Consider the following 20,763-nt stretch of genomic DNA (forward strand, 5'->3'; position numbering starts at 1 on the left):
TGAGTCCCATTCCTCTGTGTGTGTGTGTGTGTGTGTGTGTGTGTCTGCATGTGCGTGAGCATGCGTGCACGTGAATAGATCCAGGCATAGGCACACAGACAGAGTTCTATCATGATGTGTGTACGGATGTCGACCTAGGTATAGGGGTCGATCTCACACATGCACACACCCGTATCTTCTTTGTCCCTTCCCTCCGTGGGCACCCTGTGCAGTTGCTGGGTTGGGTCGAATGGGGGAATCTTTGGGGGAGTGTACTTCGCAGGACTCTTTTCCCTAGGGATGTGGTTTCTCTGTCTGTGAGGTGCCAGGGGATGAGATCTGATCTCTCTGAGTCCGCCCACAGTTTTCTCAGCTGCAGAAAAGACGCGTTCAATCCATCAGGAGCCACTGTCCTCTGATGGTTCGAACTTGCTGTCGTGATTTCGATTCCCGGCTCCTGGGCCTTTCCCCTCCGAATGAGAAGGATCATTGTCCAGGGAAACGCCCCGGGGTGGGGTGCTTCCGTGAGCCCACCCCCACCCCCAGCAGCCCCAGCTCAGCCCAGCCCAGCCCAACCCAGCCGAGCCCTGCCGTGGATGTGTGTTCTACCTTGTGCTTCTGGGTGTCTGTCTGTCTGTTCCACCTTTCTTTGGAAGGAAGGGGTCTGTTCGGGCCTCCTGCCCACTTCGCTCATCAGGGGTTGTTTCCCTTTTGGAGGTTGAGGTGTCTGACGCCTTGATCGGTGTTGGACAGCAAAGCCCCTTTTGCAATATGCTTGTGCTTTCCCCGTATATACGGGCGTGTGCGCGCACACGACCGACAGACAGACAGACAGACAGACACACACACGGATGTGTGTTTCCGTCCGGGTATGTACGTGTGTGTCTGTGAGTATATATATATACGTATGTACATCTATAGATACACACACCACACACGTGTGCATGTAGACATCCATGCAGACACATGGATATAGATGCACACATACACTGATGCATATGTACATGTATGTATACAAACGCGCGTTTGCGTATGCGTATACATGTATGTGCATCTATGCACATCAATCTGTGTATAGGCACTCTAGGTGCACACGGGCACCTGTACATACGTACATGCGTGCACATCTACGTATATATACACACGTGTGTATGTAGGCACAGATACACGCGTGCGTCTGTGTGGACGTACATACGCTCTCTGTAGACGTCTGCGTATGCGTCTGTACGTATGTATACATGTGTACATACACTTGTGCACATACACACGCAGATATGTGTGTCTATGCAAGCATGCACGTACGGGTACGCATAGACGTGCATCCACACCTGTGCCCAGACATCACACGTATTCACACTATACGTGCATCTAGATGCATTGACACGTCCGCATGTATGTGTGTGTGTGTGCCTATGTATCCCGACGTCTCTGCACATGTGAGCATGTGTGTTCACGCCTGTGTCTATCCGTGTACGTATGTGTATAGATGCCTCTGTATGCGTATATATACGCAAGCATACACGCACCCTAGAAACGCCTAGGCATACACGTGCGCACACAGACACGTGCGTGTATGTGAGCATGGCCCTTCGTACGTGTGTGTTTATACACGTGCGTGTACGTGAGCATGCCCTTCATACGTGTGTGTTTATACGCATGCGTGCACGTATATATAGATGCGAATACGTGTGCGTATGCATATGTACACGTGTATATGCACATGTGTATGCATTCTCCCTCTCCCTCTCCCTCTCCCTCTCCCTCTCCTCTCTCTCTCTGACTTTTAAGCTGCCAGGACAGTTCCACGAGTTGACTTTCCTGCCTGGTGGTTTTGTTTCATTTCCTTTCTAAGCTACGTGAAAAAGTTATTTATTCATTGAGTTGGCTGTTGTCATGGGGCCCGGGGTTTATTTAGTGGACCCCTATGGACTCGGTCCTCCTCACCAGCACGCCCCTCAACATCACCCCCCCACACCCTCCCCCCAACCCCCCACCCCCCGCAGCCCTGCCACCCCAGACCTCCCAGGCCGTTCGCCTTTCCGCTGTTTGTGGCCAGTGGTGTTGAAATCCATGTTCTCCTGACCTCAAGTGCACTTTCCCCACCCACCCGCGCATGCTTGTGTGTGTCGTCTTTGGACTTTGTCACGGTGTCTCTACCCAGGTTGAGTTTTGTTTTCTCTTCTTGGGGGTCCGAGTGTCTCCTTCTTTTCCTTTCTTACTCCTAGGCTTGTGTGTCTGTGTCTGTGTCTGCTTTCGAAAGTCCTGCTTTGTTCTCCCAGCAGCGCTTGCCTGGTTTCGCTTTGACGGTCCCTCCCTCCCTCCCTCCCTCCCTTTCTCCCTCCTTCCCTCCCGCCCCCCTCTTTCGGGGGGGCCGGGGGCCGGGGGTTCCTGGGATGTCACTGGTGCCCCCTCTCTCCGCCCACCCCGCCCCGAGCCCCCGCCGCCCGCCGGCGTCTCCGTGGAATGTCCCCCCACCACCCTGGAATCGCGTGGGGGATCGCGGCTCTTTCGTGGCAGTCTCCAGGGGAGAGATCTCCCGGCTCCTCTCCCTTCCTCTGCGGCCGGGGTCGCGTCGCGTCGCGTCGCTCGGCGGCGGAGGCTCCGGGCCGAGCTCGGGCGTTTGGGTGGAGCCACCTGGCGGCCGCTTGTATATTGTCCCTCCCCCTCCGGAGCTTCGGCGAGCCCTTCAGGAGGGTTGTGACTCAGCCGCCGGGCACGAGGCAGAGCTCTCAGATACCGGCTATGCTGGCGGCGACAGTCCCGGTGGCGCCGAGGCCTAGGGACGTCCTGCTGTCGCCGGAGATTGGTTCTCTAGGTTTCCGAGGAGGGTGATCGTCGCGGCGCTCCGGGGCCGAGTTCTGGTGTGCCCGGACCGGGTCGACCAGCATCTCCCCGTGCCCCTGTGGCCGCGGAGAAGGACCGGCCGGACCCTCCCCGGGCCGGACCGCCGCGGTGGGCAGGGAGAGGGTCTTCCCTGCCCGGAGCGCCTGGACTCGGGCTCGGCGGTCCGGACACCTCCTGGTCCGCCCTCAGGAGCGTTTGCTTCGCCCTCGGCCCCGCTCCGGAGGTGGGGACTCGCCCGCCGGAGTCGTGAGGGTTGACGGGGAGAGGCGGGCGCCTGTGCGGCCGCCCCCCCAACCCGTGGGGTCCGGTCGCCAGAGGCGTCTCCTGGCACACATGCTGTTTCTTTTCCAAAGTCCCGATGGGTCCGGAGACGTGGATGGACCGGACCCTGCTTCCGCGGGTGGCCGGGGAGGGCGCGCTCGACCCTTCAGCGTGCCTTCGTGGGTCTCGGTCGTCGGATGCGACTTTGTCTCACCCCTCCCCACCTCCCTGAATCCCGGTCAGGAGGTGGGGACCGGCTCGGGCCGTCCTGGGTGCCCCATCGAGGACGGTCTGGGTCCCGGGCGCGGTCCCTGGTCGGGGCCCGCTCGTCTCGTTGGAGGCGCCTCGCTGACGGTTGTTCCTTCTTGTTTCTTGATGCTCATCGAAGCCAAATCCCCATTCGGAGACTCCAACGGACTGGTACCCCTACCCGTGCGGGCGAAGCGGGAGAGGGCGCCCCCGGCCAGCTCTCTCTCCCTTGGTGGGTGTCCGTGCCCCCACTTTGGCCATCGCGTGCCCCCTCCCCCTGCTCCCCTTCCCCTGGTCGACCAGATGACTCCCCCCCTCCCCGCCACGAGAGCTCCGGGCCTGGTGTTTATGGGGTAGCGCTGGGGACAGGTGGCCTGGCCAAGGTTCCGGGGTTCCTCCATGCGAGTCGTGGATGGGCCCCGCTGTTGGCTGCTGTCATTTCATCGCCCTTAATGGGCCTTTTTTTTACCACCAGATAAGTGCTGACATGGTCTGCTTCAGTGTTTGGCGTTGAAGAAACTTTGGGTCTCTGGATATACATGGGGCTCTGGGCCTTTGGGATGCCAGCGCTGGTGCCTGGTTTGGCCCTTGCCACTGGAGCCACCTGCCTGGGCCTGTGCACTGGCTCCTGTGTGGTATTGTCTGGCTGAGCTGACTCGTGGTGTCACCTCTGGTCTTTAGGTTCCACAAGGATGGAGGGGCAAGGTGAGGCCCTGTGGGTCTTCTACTCTGTGTGCTCCCCACTGTGGGCACCTGGTGAAGGTTGAGATGCAAACCCTGCCCTGTGGGCTCCATGCCATGTGTCAGGTGTTCTCAAATCTACTGGGGTTGTGGGCTGTTCTTGCCTGAGGCAAGGTGGGGGATGGAGGTTTCTGGTGAGGCTTAAAGCGGGCCCCTCTGGTGATTGTCCTTGCTGTGCCTTTTCCCTGCTCCACCTTGGCTCATTTGATCCATGTGATGTGGTCGTGCTATGCTGGGCCTAAGCCATGCCAGATGAGGGACAGGTGTTTCCAGTGAATGTCTTGGTCTGTTTGTGGGGCCCCCTTGCCTTGAGTTTTTCTCCCTTGTCATTGGGGAGGGGGAGGAAGGTGGGGGTTGGGTTGTGGCCTCTGGACCTGACCTTTGGTCTCCTGTCCCACACCTTGGGTGGTGTCAGTGGGGGCTGTGGCTTTTCTGACACAGCAGGTGCTCTTGTTTTGCTTTCTTGGCGTGTGCTCTGCGAGCGGCCCTCCTCGCGGTGGGGAGGGCTGTGCCGCTGCTGTGCTGTGCCCATTCTGTGCGGGTGTGTGAGCGAGCTTTGTTGGACCTTTGGTGGTGCCCCTGGAGCGCTCCAGGTTGTCACTCAGGTGCCTGAGGCAGAGTGGTGGTGTTTCCCTTAACCCTGGTGTCCTCCTTGGGTCCCCACCATGGTGGTGTGTGTCCTGTGAGTGGTTCTCTTGGGAGGTGGGTCAAGGTGGTAGGAGAGGCATGCCCATTCTCCTTGTCACTGAGGCTGATAGGTGAGGCCTTGCAGGGGACAGGATGTGGGCTCTGCCCTGGCCATGCAGATGCTCCTGTGTTGGTGTTCTGCCTACTTGTACTACAGACCCTTCCCACCCCCAGCTGAGGACTGGGTGGCTCATGGAGCACCTCTGTGGGCCCAAAGGAGAGAGATGATCTGGGTGAGGGGTGGTGAGCCCTCAGTGAGAAAGTCTTCTCTAGTGATCTGAGAGGGAGCCTTGGGGTACTGGACCCCCCAGCTGCTGCTCCTCCTCAGTGTGCAGTGGCTGCCATGGTGGCTGTTAAGAGCGTGTGGGCAGAACACTCTGCCCCCCATCTCCCCTCTGGGGGTGTTGAGGGGAGTGGGTGCACTGGCCCCGTGGTGGGGCTGTGTGCTGCTTGTTGCCTACCATGGCCTGTGTCTCCCCCACTTTGAGTTGGGGGAGGGTTCTGCTGGGCCCTGCTGGGTGCCCAGTAGATGGGGGATTGGAGCATGCATGCACCGTGTGTGTGTGGTCGGACCCCTGCGGTGTGGTGAGCCTTGGGGTGAAGGGGGGAAGGTGTTGGGGGTGTGACATCCGGTTGGCCTTGGCTTCCCCAGCCCTGCAATCATGGGGTGGGAGAGCTTATTGTGCCTGCCCTCTCCCCATGAACTGCAGCCGGTGGTGGCATGTGGTCATGGTTGGGGCTGCCTTGCTTGAGAGTGTGATCCCCAGCATGTTGAGCGTCAGGGTGGCGGACTAGATGGAAAATGAATCTGTTGAGGATGGATGGTGGAAGATAGGTTTGGGCAGCTCGCTGGCCCTGGTGGTGGGGCTGGGTTGTGGGGGCCTGCTCTGGGGCTGGCTGGGACTGGTTGGTGTCCCAGGCATGTCGTGGGACTGCCTTTGTGTGTGGGTGGTGGTGGGACCCCCTGCTGGTTTTCCTGGTGGCTTGGCTGTGTTCCTGGTGTCTTTGTGGTCCCCGGATGCTGCCTGCAGCCCTGTCCCACGGCCCCTGCTGTGCATGCTTGCTGGCCCCTCCCCACCACTTCTGGCCTTTTTCCTCATCCTGCGCGTGTGACTGCCCTGTGCTCCCTTCCTCTGTCTGGGGCCGAGCTGGCCTCGCCTCATGTGGGTGTTGTCCCCCGGCCTCTGTTGGCCAGTGGTATCCCTGAGGCAGGGTGGTGTGTGGGGAGCCTTGTGTGTGTGTGTGTGGGACATGGGGGCTGCTGGTGCGTGGAGGGAGACTGTTCTCCCTGGCTGGCTTGTGGTTCTTGGGTGTGTGTTGGTGGTGGTGGGTGTGAGCACCCGTAAGGGTGCTGGGGGTGCCAGTCTGTTGTCCTGGGTGTACTGTGGGATGGTCCCTGTACTGGGAGGCATCTGGTGGTGACATCCTGTGGTGGGCCCTGGTGGCTGACTTGCACTTCTCCCACCCCACCATGGGTTGCTTTGAGCCCTGCCCCTCGTGGTGGTGTGTGGCCCACCCCACCAACACGACCCCCATTCAATGGTGTTGGCCTCGTGTGGCTGCACCCTGTTGGCGTCCTTCTCCGTCTGTCTGTCTGCCTCAGTCTGCTCGCTGTCTGCTGCTCCCTGGGGCTGTGCCCTGGTGTGTCTCGCTTCCAGGCCTGCCACGGTCCCGACCCGTTGCCTGTTTTGCCGCCACCTGTCCATTACCACTGTTGCATGCTGGATGAGGGGGAGCTCCTGTGATCTCCCCCCTCCCCTGCCCCGCTGTGGCCCCCTGCTCTGGTGTGCTTGCCCGAGTGTGGGTTGGGTCCCTGGTTTTGCCCACTGCAGGGTGGTCACTGTGTCCTCGCTGGCCGGCATCCCCTGCCCTTCTGTGGCGGGTGTGATGGTCGGATGCTGAGGGTGCGCATTGGCAATCTGTGGTGTGGCCTTGGGTGTGGGGGAGTCCTCCTGGTGTGGGTGGGCTCGTGGGGGGGGCTGGGTGTGTGGGTGGAGGGAGAGGGGGCTCTGCCGCCTTTGTCTCCCTCCTTGGCCCTTTGCACGGTGGTGGTGGTGCGCTGTGACCCTCGTGGACCAGGAGCGTGTGCTTGATCGGGCGTCTCCGCTGTGGGGTGGGATGGGGGTGGCTGGGTCTCCCGGCTGGGTGAGTGTGCTCTTTCCACCCCCCTCCCCCTGGCTCCCGTGCTTCGTGGGTCTTCTGGCACATGTGCCATGTCTGTGGCCTCTCCACCACACCCTGCTTTCCCAGCATGCCTGGCTCCTCGTGGTCATGCCCCTACCTGGTTGATCCTGCCAGTAGCATATGCTTATCTCAATGATTAAGCCATGCCATGTCTAAGTACGCACAGACGGTACAGTGAAATTGTGAATGGCTCATTAATAAATCAGTTATGGTTCCTTTGGTCGCTTGCTCCTTTCCTACTTGGATAACTGTGGTAATTCTAGAGCTAATACATGCCGATGGGTGCTAATCCCCTTTGCGGGGGGGGGGGGATGTGTGCATTTATCAGATCAAAACCAACCTGGTCAGCCTCTCATCCCGGCCCTGGCTGGGGGTGTGGGCGCCGGTGGCTTTGGTGACTCTAGATAACCTCGGGTTGATTGCACGCCCCCTGTGGTGGTGATGACCCATTTGAACATCTGCCCTATCAACTTTTGATGGTAGTTGCTGTGCCTACCATGGTTACCATGTGTGAATGGGGAATCAGGGTTTTATTCTGGAGAGGGGAGCCTGAGAAATGGCTACCACATCCAAGGAAGGCAGCAGGTGAGGAAGTTACCCACTCGTGACCGGGGGAGGTAGTGATGAAAAATAATCCAGCATTCTTTTGAGGCCCTGTAGTTGGAATGAGTCCAGTTTAAATCCTTTGGTGAGGATCCATTGGAGGGCAAGTCTGGTGGCAGCAGCTGTGCGGTAATTCCAGCTCCAGTAGCGTATATTAAAGTTGCTGCAGTTAAAAAGCTCGTAGTTGGGTCTTGGGAGCAGGTGGGTGGTCCATCACGAGGTGAGCCACTGCCCGTCCCCGCTCCTTGCCCCTCGCTGCCCCCTCGATGCTCTTAGCTGAGTGTCTGGCGTGGCCCTTGCGCTCTCCCTTTCTTCCCTGGAGGGTCGGGTCGACCAGCCGACCGGGCAGCACTTGGCCTCGGGAGGGCGTGCACGGCCGGTCCGGCCGCACTTGGCCTCCAGAGGGCAGGAGAGCCCGGTCGACCAGCCGGCCCGGCGGCACTTGGCCTCCAGAAGGCAGGCGAGCCCGGTCGACCAGCAGGCCCGGCGGCACTTGGCCTCCAGAGGGCGGGCGAGCCCGGTCGACCAGCAGGCCCGGCGGCACTTGGCCTCGGGAGGGCGGGCGCGGCCGGTCGACCAGCCGGCCCGGTGGCACTTGGCCTCCAGAGGGCGGGCGCGGCCGGTCGACCAGCCGGCCCGGCGGCACTTGGCTTCCAGAGGGCGGGCGAGCCCGGTCGACCAGCAGGCCCGGCGGCACTTGGCCTCCGGAGGTCGGGCGAGCCAGGTCGACCAGCCGGCCCGGCGGCACTTGGCCTCGGGAGGGCGGGCGCGGCCGGTCGACCAGCCGGCCCGGCGGCACTTGGCCTCGGGAGGGCGGGCGCGGCCGGTCGACCAGCAGGCCCGGCGGCACTTGGCTTCGGGAGGGCGGGCGCGGCCGGTCAACCAGCCGGCCAGGTGGCACTTGGCCTCCGGAGGTCGGGCGAGCACGGTCGACCAGCCAGCTCGGCGGCACTTGGCCTCGGGGGGGCGTGCGCGGGCGGTCGACCAGCCGGCCCGGCGGCACTTGGCCTCTTCCTGGTCAATTCTCGGAACGATGTGCCCTTAAGGGCTGGAGTTGGCCTCGGCGTGCTGAGCCGCGACATGGACCCTCTCTCTGACGTTTGTATTTTCTTTTCAGATGAATCGAGCTGGTTGGTTGAGGTTATGTATGTGATGAGTGCGTGCTTTTGCCTTTTGTTTCATCGCCACAATATGAGTGCGTATTTCTAACGTGAAGGTCTTTATTTGTCATGCTGAATGTTTTTGCTGAAAGAGTCCGGGGTCGGGGTCGGGGTCGGGGTCGGGGTCGGGGTCGGGGTCGGGGTCCGGTTAGGGTTAGGGTCCGGTTAGGGTTAGGGTTAGGGTTAGGGTTAGGGTTAGGGGTTAGGAGTTAGGGTTAGGGTTAGGGTTAGGGTTTAGGGTTAGGGTTAGGGTTAGGGTTTAGGGTTAGGGTTTAGGGTTAGGGTTAGGGTTAGGGTTAGGGGTTAGGGTTAGGGTTAGGGTTAGGGTTAGGGTTAGGGTTAGGGTTAGGGTTAGGGTTAGGGTTAGGGTTAGGGTTAGGGTTAGGGTTAGGGTTAGGGTTAGGGTTAGGGTTAGGGTTAGGGTTAGGGTTAGGTTAGGGTTAGGGTTAGGGTTAGGGTTAGGGTTAGGGTTAGGGTTAGGGTTAGGGTTAGGGTTAGGGTTAGGGTTAGGGTTAGGGTTAGGGTTAGGGTTAGGGTTAGGGTTAGGGTTAGGGTTAGGGTTAGGGTTAGGGTTAGGGTTAGGGTTAGGGTTAGGGTTAGGGTTAGGGTTAGGGTTAGGGTTAGGGTTAGGGTTAGGGTTAGGGTTAGGGTTAGGGTTAGGGTTAGGGTTAGGGTTAGGGTTAGGGTTAGGGTTAGGGTTAGGGTTAGGGTTAGGGTTAGGGTTAGGGTTAGGGTTAGGGTTAGGGTTAGGGTTAGGGTTAGGGTTAGGGTTAGGGTTAGGGTTAGGGTTAGGGTTAGGGTTAGGGTTAGGGTTAGGGTTAGGGTTAGGGTTAGGGTTAGGGTTAGGGTTAGGGTTAGGGTTAGGGTTAGGGTTAGGGTTAGGGTTAGGGTTAGGGTTAGGGTTAGGGTTAGGGTTAGGGTTAGGGTTAGGGTTAGGGTTAGGGTTAGGGTTAGGGTTAGGGTTAGGGTTAGGGTTAGGGTTAGGGTTAGGGTTAGGGTTAGGGTTAGGGTTAGGGTTAGGGTTAGGGTTAGGGTTAGGGTTAGGGTTAGGGTTAGGGTTAGGGTTAGGGTTAGGGTTAGGGTTAGGGTTAGGGTTAGGGTTAGGGTTAGGGTTAGGGTTAGGGTTAGGGTTAGGGTTAGGGTTAGGGTTAGGGTTAGGGTTAGGGTTAGGGTTAGGGTTAGGGTTAGGGTTAGGGTTAGGGTTAGGGTTAGGGTTAGGGTTAGGGTTAGGGTTAGGGTTAGGGTTAGGGTTAGGGTTAGGGTAGGGTTAGGGTTAGGGTTAGGGTTAGGGTTAGGGTTAGGGTTAGGGTTAGGGTTAGGGTTAGGGTTAGGGTTAGGGTTAGGGTTAGGGTTAGGGTTAGGGTTAGGGTTAGGGTTAGGGTTAGGGTTAGGGTTAGGGTTAGGGTTAGGGTTAGGGTTAGGGTTAGGGTTAGGGTTAGGGTTAGGGTTAGGGTTAGGGTTAGGGTTAGGGTTAGGGTTAGGGTTAGGGTTAGGGTTAGGGTTAGGGTTAGGGTTAGGGTTAGGGTTAGGGTTAGGGTTAGGGTTAGGGTTAGGGTTAGGGTTAGGGTTAGGGTTAGGGTTAGGGTTAGGGTTAGGGTTAGGGTTAGGGTTAGGGTTAGGGTTAGGGTTAGGGTTAGGGTTAGGGTTAGGGTTAGGGTTAGGGTTAGGGTTAGGGTTAGGGTTAGGGTTAGGGTTAGGGTTAGGGTTAGGGTTAGGGTTAGGGTTAGGGTTAGGGTTAGGGTTAGGGTTAGGGTTAGGGTTAGGGTTAGGGTTAGGGTTAGGGTTAGGGTTAGGGTTAGGGTTAGGGTTAGGGTTAGGGTTAGGGTTAGGGTTAGGGTTAGGGTTAGGGTTAGGGTTAGGGTTAGGGTTAGGGTTAGGGTTAGGGTTAGGGTTAGGGTTAGGGTTAGGGTTAGGGTTAGGGTTAGGGTTAGGGTTAGGGTTAGGGTTAGGGTTAGGGTTAGGGTTAGGGTTAGGGTTAGGGTTAGGGTTAGGGTTAGGGTTAGGGTTAGGGTTAGGGTTAGGGTTAGGGTTAGGGTTAGGGTTAGGGTTAGGGTTAGGGTTAGGGTTAGGGTTAGGGTTAGGGTTAGGGTTAGGGTTAGGGTTAGGGTTAGGGTTAGGGTTAGGGTTAGGGTTAGGGTTAGGGTTAGGGTTAGGGTTAGGGTTAGGGTTAGGGTTAGGGTTAGGGTTAGGGTTAGGGTTAGGGTTAGGGTTAGGGTTAGGGTTAGGGTTAGGGTTAGGGTTAGGGTTAGGGTTAGGGTTAGGGTTAGGGTTAGGGTTAGGGTTAGGGTTAGGGTTAGGGTTAGGGTTAGGGTTAGGGTTAGGGTTAGGGTTAGGGTTAGGGTTAGGGTTAGGGTTAGGGTTAGGGTTAGGGTTAGGGTTAGGGTTAGGGTTAGGGTTAGGGTTAGGGTTAGGGTTAGGGTTAGGGTTAGGGTTAGGGTTAGGGTTAGGGTTAGGGTTAGGGTTAGGGTTAGGGTTAGGGTTAGGGTTAGGGTTAGGGTTAGGGTTAGGGTTAGGGTTAGGGTTAGGGTTAGGGTTAGGGTTAGGGTTAGGGTTAGGGTTAGGGTTAGGGTTAGGGTTAGGGTTAGGGTTAGGGTTAGGGTTAGGGTTAGGGTTAGGGTTAGGGTTAGGGTTAGGGTTAGGGTTAGGGTTAGGGTTAGGGTTAGGGTTAGGGTTAGGGTTAGGGTTAGGGTTAGGGTTAGGGTTAGGGTTAGGGTTAGGGTTAGGGTTAGGGTTAGGGTTAGGGTTAGGGTTAGGGTTAGGGTTAGGGTTAGGGTTAGGGTTAGGGTTAGGGTTAGGGTTAGGGTTAGGGTTAGGGTTAGGGTTAGGGTTAGGGTTAGGGTTAGGGTTAGGGTTAGGGTTAGGGTTAGGGTTAGGGTTAGGGTTAGGGTTAGGGTTAGGGTTAGGGTTAGGGTTAGGGTTAGGGTTAGGGTTAGGGTTAGGGTTAGGGTTAGGGTTAGGGTTAGGGTTAGGGTTAGGGTTAGGGTTAGGGTTAGGGTTAGGGTTAGGGTTAGGGTTAGGGTTAGGGTTAGGGTTAGGGTTAGGGTTAGGGTTAGGGTTAGGGTTAGGGTTAGGGTTAGGGTTAGGGTTAGGGTTAGGGTTAGGGTTAGGGTTAGGGTTAGGGTTAGGGTTAGGGTTAGGGTTAGGGTTAGGGTTAGGGTTAGGGTTAGGGTTAGGGTTAGGGTTAGGGTTAGGGTTAGGGTTAGGGTTAGGGTTAGGGTTAGGGTTAGGGTTAGGGTTAGGGTTAGGGTTAGGGTTAGGGTTAGGGTTAGGGTTAGGGTTAGGGTTAGGGTTAGGGTTAGGGTTAGGGTTAGGGTTAGGGTTAGGGTTAGGGTTAGGGTTAGGGTTAGGGTTAGGGTTAGGGTTAGGGTTAGGGTTAGGGTTAGGGTTAGGGTTAGGGTTAGGGTTAGGGTTAGGGTTAGGGTTAGGGTTAGGGTTAGGGTTAGGGTTAGGGTTAGGGTTAGGGTTAGGGTTAGGGTTAGGGTTAGGGTTAGGGTTAGGGTTAGGGTTAGGGTTAGGGTTAGGGTTAGGGTTAGGGTTAGGGTTAGGGTTAGGGTTAGGGTTAGGGTTAGGGTTAGGGTTAGGGTTAGGGTTAGGGTTAGGGTTAGGGTTAGGGTTAGGGTTAGGGTTAGGGTTAGGGTTAGGGTTAGGGTTAGGGTTAGGGTTAGGGTTAGGGTTAGGGTTAGGGTTAGGGTTAGGGTTAGGGTTAGGGTTAGGGTTAGGGTTAGGGTTAGGGTTAGGGTTAGGGTTAGGGTTAGGGTTAGGGTTAGGGTTAGGGTTAGGGTTAGGGTTAGGGTTAGGGTTAGGGTTAGGGTTAGGGTTAGGGTTAGGGTTAGGGTTAGGGTTAGGGTTAGGGTTAGGGTTAGGGTTAGGGTTAGGGTTAGGGTTAGGGTTAGGGTTAGGGTTAGGGTTAGGGTTAGGGTTAGGGTTAGGGTTAGGGTTAGGGTTAGGGTTAGGGTTAGGGTTAGGGTTAGGGTTAGGGTTAGGGTTAGGGTTAGGGTTAGGGTTAGGGTTAGGGTTAGGGTTAGGGTTAGGGTTAGGGTTAGGGTTAGGGTTAGGGTTAGGGTTAGGGTTAGGGTTAGGGTTAGGGTTAGGGTTAGGGTTAGGGTTAGGGTTAGGGTTAGGGTTAGGGTTAGGGTTAGGGTTAGGGTTAGGGTTAGGGTTAGGGTTAGGGTTAGGGTTAGGGTTAGGGTTAGGGTTAGGGTTAGGGTTAGGGTTAGGGTTAGGGTTAGGGTTAGGGTTAGGGTTAGGGTTAGGGTTAGGGTTAGGGTTAGGGTTAGGGTTAGGGTTAGGGTTAGGGTTAGGGTTAGGGTTAGGGTTAGGGTTAGGGTTAGGGTTAGGGTTAGGGTTAGGGTTAGGGTTAGGGTTAGGGTTAGGGTTAGGGTTAGGGTTAGGGTTAGGGTTAGGGTTAGGGTTAGGGTTAGGGTTAGGGTTAGGGTTAGGGTTAGGGTTAGGGTTAGGGTTAGGGTTAGGGTTAGGGTTAGGGTTAGGGTTAGGGTTAGGGTTAGGGTTAGGGTTAGGGTTAGGGTTAGGGTTAGGGTTAGGGTTAGGGTTAGGGTTAGGGTTAGGGTTAGGGTTAGGGTTAGGGTTAGGGTTAGGGTTAGGGTTAGGGTTAGGGTTAGGGTTAGGGTTAGGGTTAGGGTTAGGGTTAGGGTTAGGGTTAGGGTTAGGGTTAGGGTTAGGGTTAGGGTTAGGGTTAGGGTTAGGGTTAGGGTTAGGGTTAGGGTTAGGGTTAGGGTTAGGGTTAGGGTTAGGGTTAGGGTTAGGGTTAGGGTTAGGGTTAGGGTTAGGGTTAGGGTTAGGGTTAGGGTTAGGGTTAGGGTTAGGGTTAGGGTTAGGGTTAGGGTTAGGGTTAGGGTTAGGGTTAGGGTTAGGGTTAGGGTTAGGGTTAGGGTTAGGGTTAGGGTTAGGGTTAGGGTTAGGGTTAGGGTTAGGGTTAGGGTTAGGGTTAGGGTTAGGGTTAGGGTTAGGGTTAGGGTTAGGGTTAGGGTTAGGGTTAGGGTTAGGGTTAGGGTTAGGGTTAGGGTTAGGGTTAGGGTTAGGGTTAGGGTTAGGGTTAGGGTTAGGGTTAGGGTTAGGGTTAGGGTTAGGGTTAGGGTTAGGGTTAGGGTTAGGGTTAGGGTTAGGGTTAGGGTTAGGGTTAGGGTTAGGGTTAGGGTTAGGGTTAGGGTTAGGGTTAGGGTTAGGGTTAGGGTTAGGGTTAGGGTTAGGGTTAGGGTTAGGGTTAGGGTTAGGGTTAGGGTTAGGGTTAGGGTTAGGGTTAGGGTTAGGGTTAGGGTTAGGGTTAGGGTTAGGGTTAGGGTTAGGGTTAGGGTTAGGGTTAGGGTTAGGGTTAGGGTTAGGGTTAGGGTTAGGGTTAGGGTTAGGGTTAGGGTTAGGGTTAGGGTTAGGGTTAGGGTTAGGGTTAGGGTTAGGGTTAGGGTTAGGGTTAGGGTTAGGGTTAGGGTTAGGGTTAGGGTTAGGGTTAGGGTTAGGGTTAGGGTTAGGGTTAGGGTTAGGGTTAGGGTTAGGGTTAGGGTTAGGGTTAGGGTTAGGGTTAGGGTTAGGGTTAGGGTTAGGGTTAGGGTTAGGGTTAGGGTTAGGGTTAGGGTTAGGGTTAGGGTTAGGGTTAGGGTTAGGGTTAGGGTTAGGGTTAGGGTTAGGGTTAGGGTTAGGGTTAGGGTTAGGGTTAGGGTTAGGGTTAGGGTTAGGGTTAGGGTTAGGGTTAGGGTTAGGGTTAGGGTTAGGGTTAGGGTTAGGGTTAGGGTTAGGGTTAGGTTAGGGTTAGGGTTAGGGTTAGGGTTAGGGTTAGGGTTAGGGTTAGGGTTAGGGTTAGGGTTAGGGTTAGGGTTAGGGTTAGGGTTAGGGTTAGGGTTAGGGTTAGGGTTAGGGTTAGGGTTAGGGTTAGGGTTAGGGTTAGGGTTAGGGTTAGGGTTAGGGTTAGGGTTAGGGTTAGGGTTAGGGTTAGGGTTAGGGTTAGGGTTAGGGTTAGGGTTAGGGTTAGGGTTAGGGTTAGGGTTAGGGTTAGGGTTAGGGTTAGGGTTAGGGTTAGGGTTAGGGTTAGGGTTAGGGTTAGGGTTAGGGTTAGGGTTAGGGTTAGGGTTAGGGTTAGGGTTAGGGTTAGGGTTAGGGTTAGGGTTAGGGTTAGGGTTAGGGTTAGGGTTAGGGTTAGGGTTAGGGTTAGGGTTAGGGTTAGGGTTAGGGTTAGGGTTAGGGTTAGGGTTAGGGTTAGGGTTAGGGTTAGGGTTAGGGTTAGGGTTAGGGTTAGGGTTAGGGTTAGGGTTAGGGTTAGGGTTAGGGTTAGGGTTAGGGTTAGGGTTAGGGTTAGGGTTAGGGTTAGGGTTAGGGTTAGGGTTAGGGTTAGGGTTAGGGTTAGGGTTAGGGTTAGGGTTAGGGTTAGGGTTAGGGTTAGGGTTAGGGTTAGGGTTAGGGTTAGGGTTAGGGTTAGGGTTAGGGTTAGGGTTAGGGTTAGGGTTAGGGTTAGGGTTAGGGTTAGGGTTAGGGTTAGGGTTAGGGTTAGGGTTAGGGTTAGGGTTAGGGTTAGGGTTAGGGTTAGGGTTAGGGTTAGGGTTAGGGTTAGGGTTAGGGTTAGGGTTAGGGTTAGGGTTAGGGTTAGGGTTAGGGTTAGGGTTAGGGTTAGGGTTAGGGTTAGGGTTAGGGTTAGGGTTAGGGTTAGGGTTAGGGTTAGGGTTAGGGTTAGGGTTAGGGTTAGGGTTAGGGTTAGGGTTAGGGTTAGGGTTAGGGTTAGGGTTAGGGTTAGGGTTAGGGTTAGGGTTAGGGTTAGGGTTAGGGTTAGGGTTAGGGTTAGGGTTAGGGTTAGGGTTAGGGTTAGGGTTAGGGTTAGGGTTAGGGTTAGGGTTAGGGTTAGGGTTAGGGTTAGGGTTAGGGTTAGGGTTAGGGTTAGGGTTAGGGTTAGGGTTAGGGTTAGGGTTAGGGTTAGGGTTAGGGTTAGGGTTAGGGTTAGGGTTAGGGTTAGGGTTAGGGTTAGGGTTAGGGTTAGGGTTAGGGTTAGGGTTAGGGTTAGGGTTAGGGTTAGGGTTAGGGTTAGGGTTAGGGTTAGGGTTAGGGTTAGGGTTAGGGTTAGGGTTAGGGTTAGGGTTAGGGTTAGGGTTAGGGTTAGGGTTAGGGTTAGGGTTAGGGTTAGGGTTAGGGTTAGGGTTAGGGTTAGGGTTAGGGTTAGGGTTAGGGTTAGGGTTAGGGTTAGGGTTAGGGTTAGGGTTAGGGTTAGGGTTAGGGTTAGGGTTAGGGTTAGGGTTAGGGTTAGGGTTAGGGTTAGGGTTAGGGTTAGGGTTAGGGTTAGGGTTAGGGTTAGGGTTAGGGTTAGGGTTAGGGTTAGGGTTAGGGTTAGGGTTAGGGTTAGGGTTAGGGTTAGGGTTAGGGTTAGGGTTAGGGTTAGGGTTAGGGTTAGGGTTAGGGTTAGGGTTAGGGTTAGGGTTAGGGTTAGGGTTAGGGTTAGGGTTAGGGTTAGGGTTAGGGTTAGGGTTAGGGTTAGGGTTAGGGTTAGGGTTAGGGTTAGGGTTAGGGTTAGGGTTAGGGTTAGGGTTAGGGTTAGGGTTAGGGTTAGGGTTAGGGTTAGGGTTAGGGTTAGGGTTAGGGTTAGGGTTAGGGTTAGGGTTAGGGTTAGGGTTAGGGTTAGGGTTAGGGTTAGGGTTAGGGTTAGGGTTAGGGTTAGGGTTAGGGTTAGGGTTAGGGTTAGGGTTAGGGTTAGGGTTAGGGTTAGGGTTAGGGTTAGGGTTAGGGTTAGGGTTAGGGTTAGGGTTAGGGTTAGGGTTAGGGTTAGGGTTAGGGTTAGGGTTAGGGTTAGGGTTAGGGTTAGGGTTAGGGTTAGGGTTAGGGTTAGGGTTAGGGTTAGGGTTAGGGTTAGGGTTAGGGTTAGGGTTAGGGTTAGGGTTAGGGTTAGGGTTAGGGTTAGGGTTAGGGTTAGGGTTAGGGTTAGGGTTAGGGTTAGGGTTAGGGTTAGGGTTAGGGTTAGGGTTAGGGTTAGGGTTAGGGTTAGGGTTAGGGTTAGGGTTAGGGTTAGGGTTAGGGTTAGGGTTAGGGTTAGGGTTAGGGTTAGGGTTAGGGTTAGGGTTAGGGTTAGGGTTAGGGTTAGGGTTAGGGTTAGGGTTAGGGTTAGGGTTAGGGTTAGGGTTAGGGTTAGGGTTAGGGTTAGGGTTAGGGTTAGGGTTAGGGTTAGGGTTAGGGTTAGGGTTAGGGTTAGGGTTAGGGTTAGGGTTAGGGTTAGGGTTAGGGTTAGGGTTAGGGTTAGGGTTAGGGTTAGGGTTAGGGTTAGGGTTAGGGTTAGGGTTAGGGTTAGGGTTAGGGTTAGGGTTAGGGTTAGGGTTAGGGTTAGGGTTAGGGTTAGGGTTAGGGTTAGGGTTAGGGTTAGGGTTAGGGTTAGGGTTAGGGTTAGGGTTAGGGTTAGGGTTAGGGTTAGGGTTAGGGTTAGGGTTAGGGTTAGGGTTAGGGTTAGGGTTAGGGTTAGGGTTAGGGTTAGGGTTAGGGTTAGGGTTAGGGTTAGGGTTAGGGTTAGGGTTAGGGTTAGGGTTAGGGTTAGGGTTAGGGTTAGGGTTAGGGTTAGGGTTAGGGTTAGGGTTAGGGTTAGGGTTAGGGTTAGGGTTAGGGTTAGGGTTAGGGTTAGGGTTAGGGTTAGGGTTAGGGTTAGGGTTAGGGTTAGGGTTAGGGTTAGGGTTAGGGTTAGGGTTAGGGTTAGGGTTAGGGTTAGGGTTAGGGTTAGGGTTAGGGTTAGGGTTAGGGTTAGGGTTAGGGTTAGGGTTAGGGTTAGGGTTAGGGTTAGGGTTAGGGTTAGGGTTAGGGTTAGGGTTAGGGTTAGGGTTAGGGTTAGGGTTAGGGTTAGGGTTAGGGTTAGGGTTAGGGTTAGGGTTAGGGTTAGGGTTAGGGTTAGGGTTAGGGTTAGGGTTAGGGTTAGGGTTAGGGTTAGGGTTAGGGTTAGGGTTAGGGTTAGGGTTAGGGTTAGGGTTAGGGTTAGGGTTAGGGTTAGGGTTAGGGTTAGGGTTAGGGTTAGGGTTAGGGTTAGGGTTAGGGTTAGGGTTAGGGTTAGGGTTAGGGTTAGGGTTAGGGTTAGGGTTAGGGTTAGGGTTAGGGTTAGGGTTAGGGTTAGGGTTAGGGTTAGGGTTAGGGTTAGGGTTAGGGTTAGGGTTAGGGTTAGGGTTAGGGTTAGGGTTAGGGTTAGGGTTAGGGTTAGGGTTAGGGTTAGGGTTAGGGTTAGGGTTAGGGTTAGGGTTAGGGTTAGGGTTAGGGTTAGGGTTAGGGTTAGGGTTAGGGTTAGGGTTAGGTTAGGGTTAGGGTTAGGGTTAGGGTTAGGGTTAGGGTTAGGGTTAGGGTTAGGGTTAGGGTTAGGGTTAGGGTTAGGGTTAGGGTTAGGGTTAGGGTTAGGGTTAGGGTTAGGGTTAGGGTTAGGGTTAGGGTTAGGGTTAGGGTTAGGGTTAGGGTTAGGGTTAGGGTTAGGGTTAGGGTTAGGGTTAGGGTTAGGGTTAGGGTTAGGGTTAGGGTTAGGGTTAGGGTTAGGGTTAGGGTTAGGGTTAGGGTTAGGGTTAGGGTTAGGGTTAGGGTTAGGGTTAGGGTTAGGGTTAGGGTTAGGGTTAGGGTTAGGGTTAGGGTTAGGGTTAGGGTTAGGGTTAGGGTTAGGGTTAGGGTTAGGGTTAGGGTTAGGGTTAGGGTTAGGGTTAGGGTTAGGGTTAGGGTTAGGGTTAGGGTTAGGGTTAGGGTTAGGGTTAGGGTTAGGGTTAGGGTTAGGGTTAGGGTTAGGGTTAGGGTTAGGGTTAGGGTTAGGGTTAGGGTTAGGGTTAGGGTTAGGGTTAGGGTTAGGGTTAGGGTTAGGGTTAGGGTTAGGGTTAGGGTTAGGGTTAGGGTTAGGGTTAGGGTTAGGGTTAGGGTTAGGGTTAGGGTTAGGGTTAGGGTTAGGGTTAGGGTTAGGGTTAGGGTTAGGGTTAGGGTTAGGGTTAGGGTTAGGGTTAGGGTTAGGGTTAGGGTTAGGGTTAGGGTTAGGGTTAGGGTTAGGGTTAGGGTTAGGGTTAGGGTTAGGGTTAGGGTTAGGGTTAGGGTTAGGGTTAGGGTTAGGGTTAGGGTTAGGGTTAGGGTTAGGGTTAGGGTTAGGGTTAGGGTTAGGGTTAGGGTTAGGGTTAGGGTTAGGGTTAGGGTTAGGGTTAGGGTTAGGGTTAGGGTTAGGGTTAGGGTTAGGGTTAGGGTTAGGGTTAGGGTTAGGGTTAGGGTTAGGGTTAGGGTTAGGGTTAGGGTTAGGGTTAGGGTTAGGGTTAGGGTTAGGGTTAGGGTTAGGGTTAGGGTTAGGGTTAGGGTTAGGGTTAGGGTTAGGGTTAGGGTTAGGGTTAGGGTTAGGGTTAGGGTTAGGGTTAGGGTTAGGGTTAGGGTTAGGGTTAGGGTTAGGGTTAGGGTTAGGGTTAGGGTTAGGGTTAGGGTTAGGGTTAGGGTTAGGGTTAGGGTTAGGGTTAGGGTTAGGGTTAGGGTTAGGGTTAGGGTTAGGGTTAGGGTTAGGGTTAGGGTTAGGGTTAGGGTTAGGGTTAGGGTTAGGGTTAGGGTTAGGGTTAGGGTTAGGGTTAGGGTTAGGGTTAGGGTTAGGGTTAGGGTTAGGGTTAGGGTTAGGGTTAGGGTTAGGGTTAGGGTTAGGGTTAGGGTTAGGGTTAGGGTTAGGGTTAGGGTTAGGGTTAGGGTTAGGGTTAGGGTTAGGGTTAGGGTTAGGGTTAGGGTTAGGGTTAGGGTTAGGGTTAGGGTTAGGGTTAGGGTTAGGGTTAGGGTTAGGGTTAGGGTTAGGGTTAGGGTTAGGGTTAGGGTTAGGGTTAGGGTTAGGGTTAGGGTTAGGGTTAGGGTTAGGGTTAGGGTTAGGGTTAGGGTTAGGGTTAGGGTTAGGGTTAGGGTTAGGGTTAGGGTTAGGGTTAGGGTTAGGGTTAGGGTTAGGGTTAGGGTTAGGGTTAGGGTTAGGGTTAGGGTTAGGGTTAGGGTTAGGGTTAGGGTTAGGGTTAGGGTTAGGGTTAGGGTTAGGGTTAGGGTTAGGGTTAGGGTTAGGGTTAGGGTTAGGGTTAGGGTTAGGGTTAGGGTTAGGGTTAGGGTTAGGGTTAGGGTTAGGGTTAGGGTTAGGGTTAGGGTTAGGGTTAGGGTTAGGGTTAGGGTTAGGGTTAGGGTTAGGGTTAGGGTTAGGGTTAGGGTTAGGGTTAGGGTTAGGGTTAGGGTTAGGGTTAGGGTTAGGGTTAGGGTTAGGGTTAGGGTTAGGGTTAGGGTTAGGGTAGGGTTAGGGTTAGGGTTAGGGTTAGGGTTAGGGTTAGGGTTAGGGTTAGGGTTAGGGTTAGGGTTAGGGTTAGGGTTAGGGTTAGGGTTAGGGTTAGGGTTAGGGTTAGGGTTAGGGTTAGGGTTAGGGTTAGGGTTAGGGTTAGGGTTAGGGTTAGGGTTAGGGTTAGGGTTAGGGTTAGGGTTAGGGTTAGGGTTAGGGTTAGGGTTAGGGTTAGGGTTAGGGTTAGGGTTAGGGTTAGGGTTAGGGTTAGGGTTAGGGTTAGGGTTAGGGTTAGGGTTAGGGTTAGGGTTAGGGTTAGGGTTAGGGTTAGGGTTAGGGTTAGGGTTAGGGTTAGGGTTAGGGTTAGGGTTAGGGTTAGGGTTAGGGTTAGGGTTAGGGTTAGGGTTAGGGTTAGGGTTAGGGTTAGGGTTAGGGTTAGGGTTAGGGTTAGGGTTAGGGTTAGGGTTAGGGTTAGGGTTAGGGTTAGGGTTAGGGTTAGGGTTAGGGTTAGGGTTAGGGTTAGGGTTAGGGTTAGGGTTAGGGTTAGGGTTAGGGTTAGGGTTAGGGTTAGGGTTAGGGTTAGGGTTAGGGTTAGGGTTAGGGTTAGGGTTAGGGTTAGGGTTAGGGTTAGGGTTAGGGTTAGGGTTAGGGTTAGGGTTAGGGTTAGGGTTAGGGTTAGGGTTAGGGTTAGGGTTAGGGTTAGGGTTAGGGTTAGGGTTAGGGTTAGGGTTAGGGTTAGGGTTAGGGTTAGGGTTAGGGTTAGGGTTAGGGTTAGGGTTAGGGTTAGGGTTAGGGTTAGGGTTAGGGTTAGGGTTAGGGTTAGGGTTAGGGTTAGGGTTAGGGTTAGGGTTAGGGTTA

This window comes from Bos indicus, chromosome 26, assembly GCF_029378745.1.
Source record: "Bos indicus isolate NIAB-ARS_2022 breed Sahiwal x Tharparkar chromosome 26, NIAB-ARS_B.indTharparkar_mat_pri_1.0, whole genome shotgun sequence".
Taxonomy (NCBI): domain Eukaryota; kingdom Metazoa; phylum Chordata; class Mammalia; order Artiodactyla; family Bovidae; genus Bos; species Bos indicus.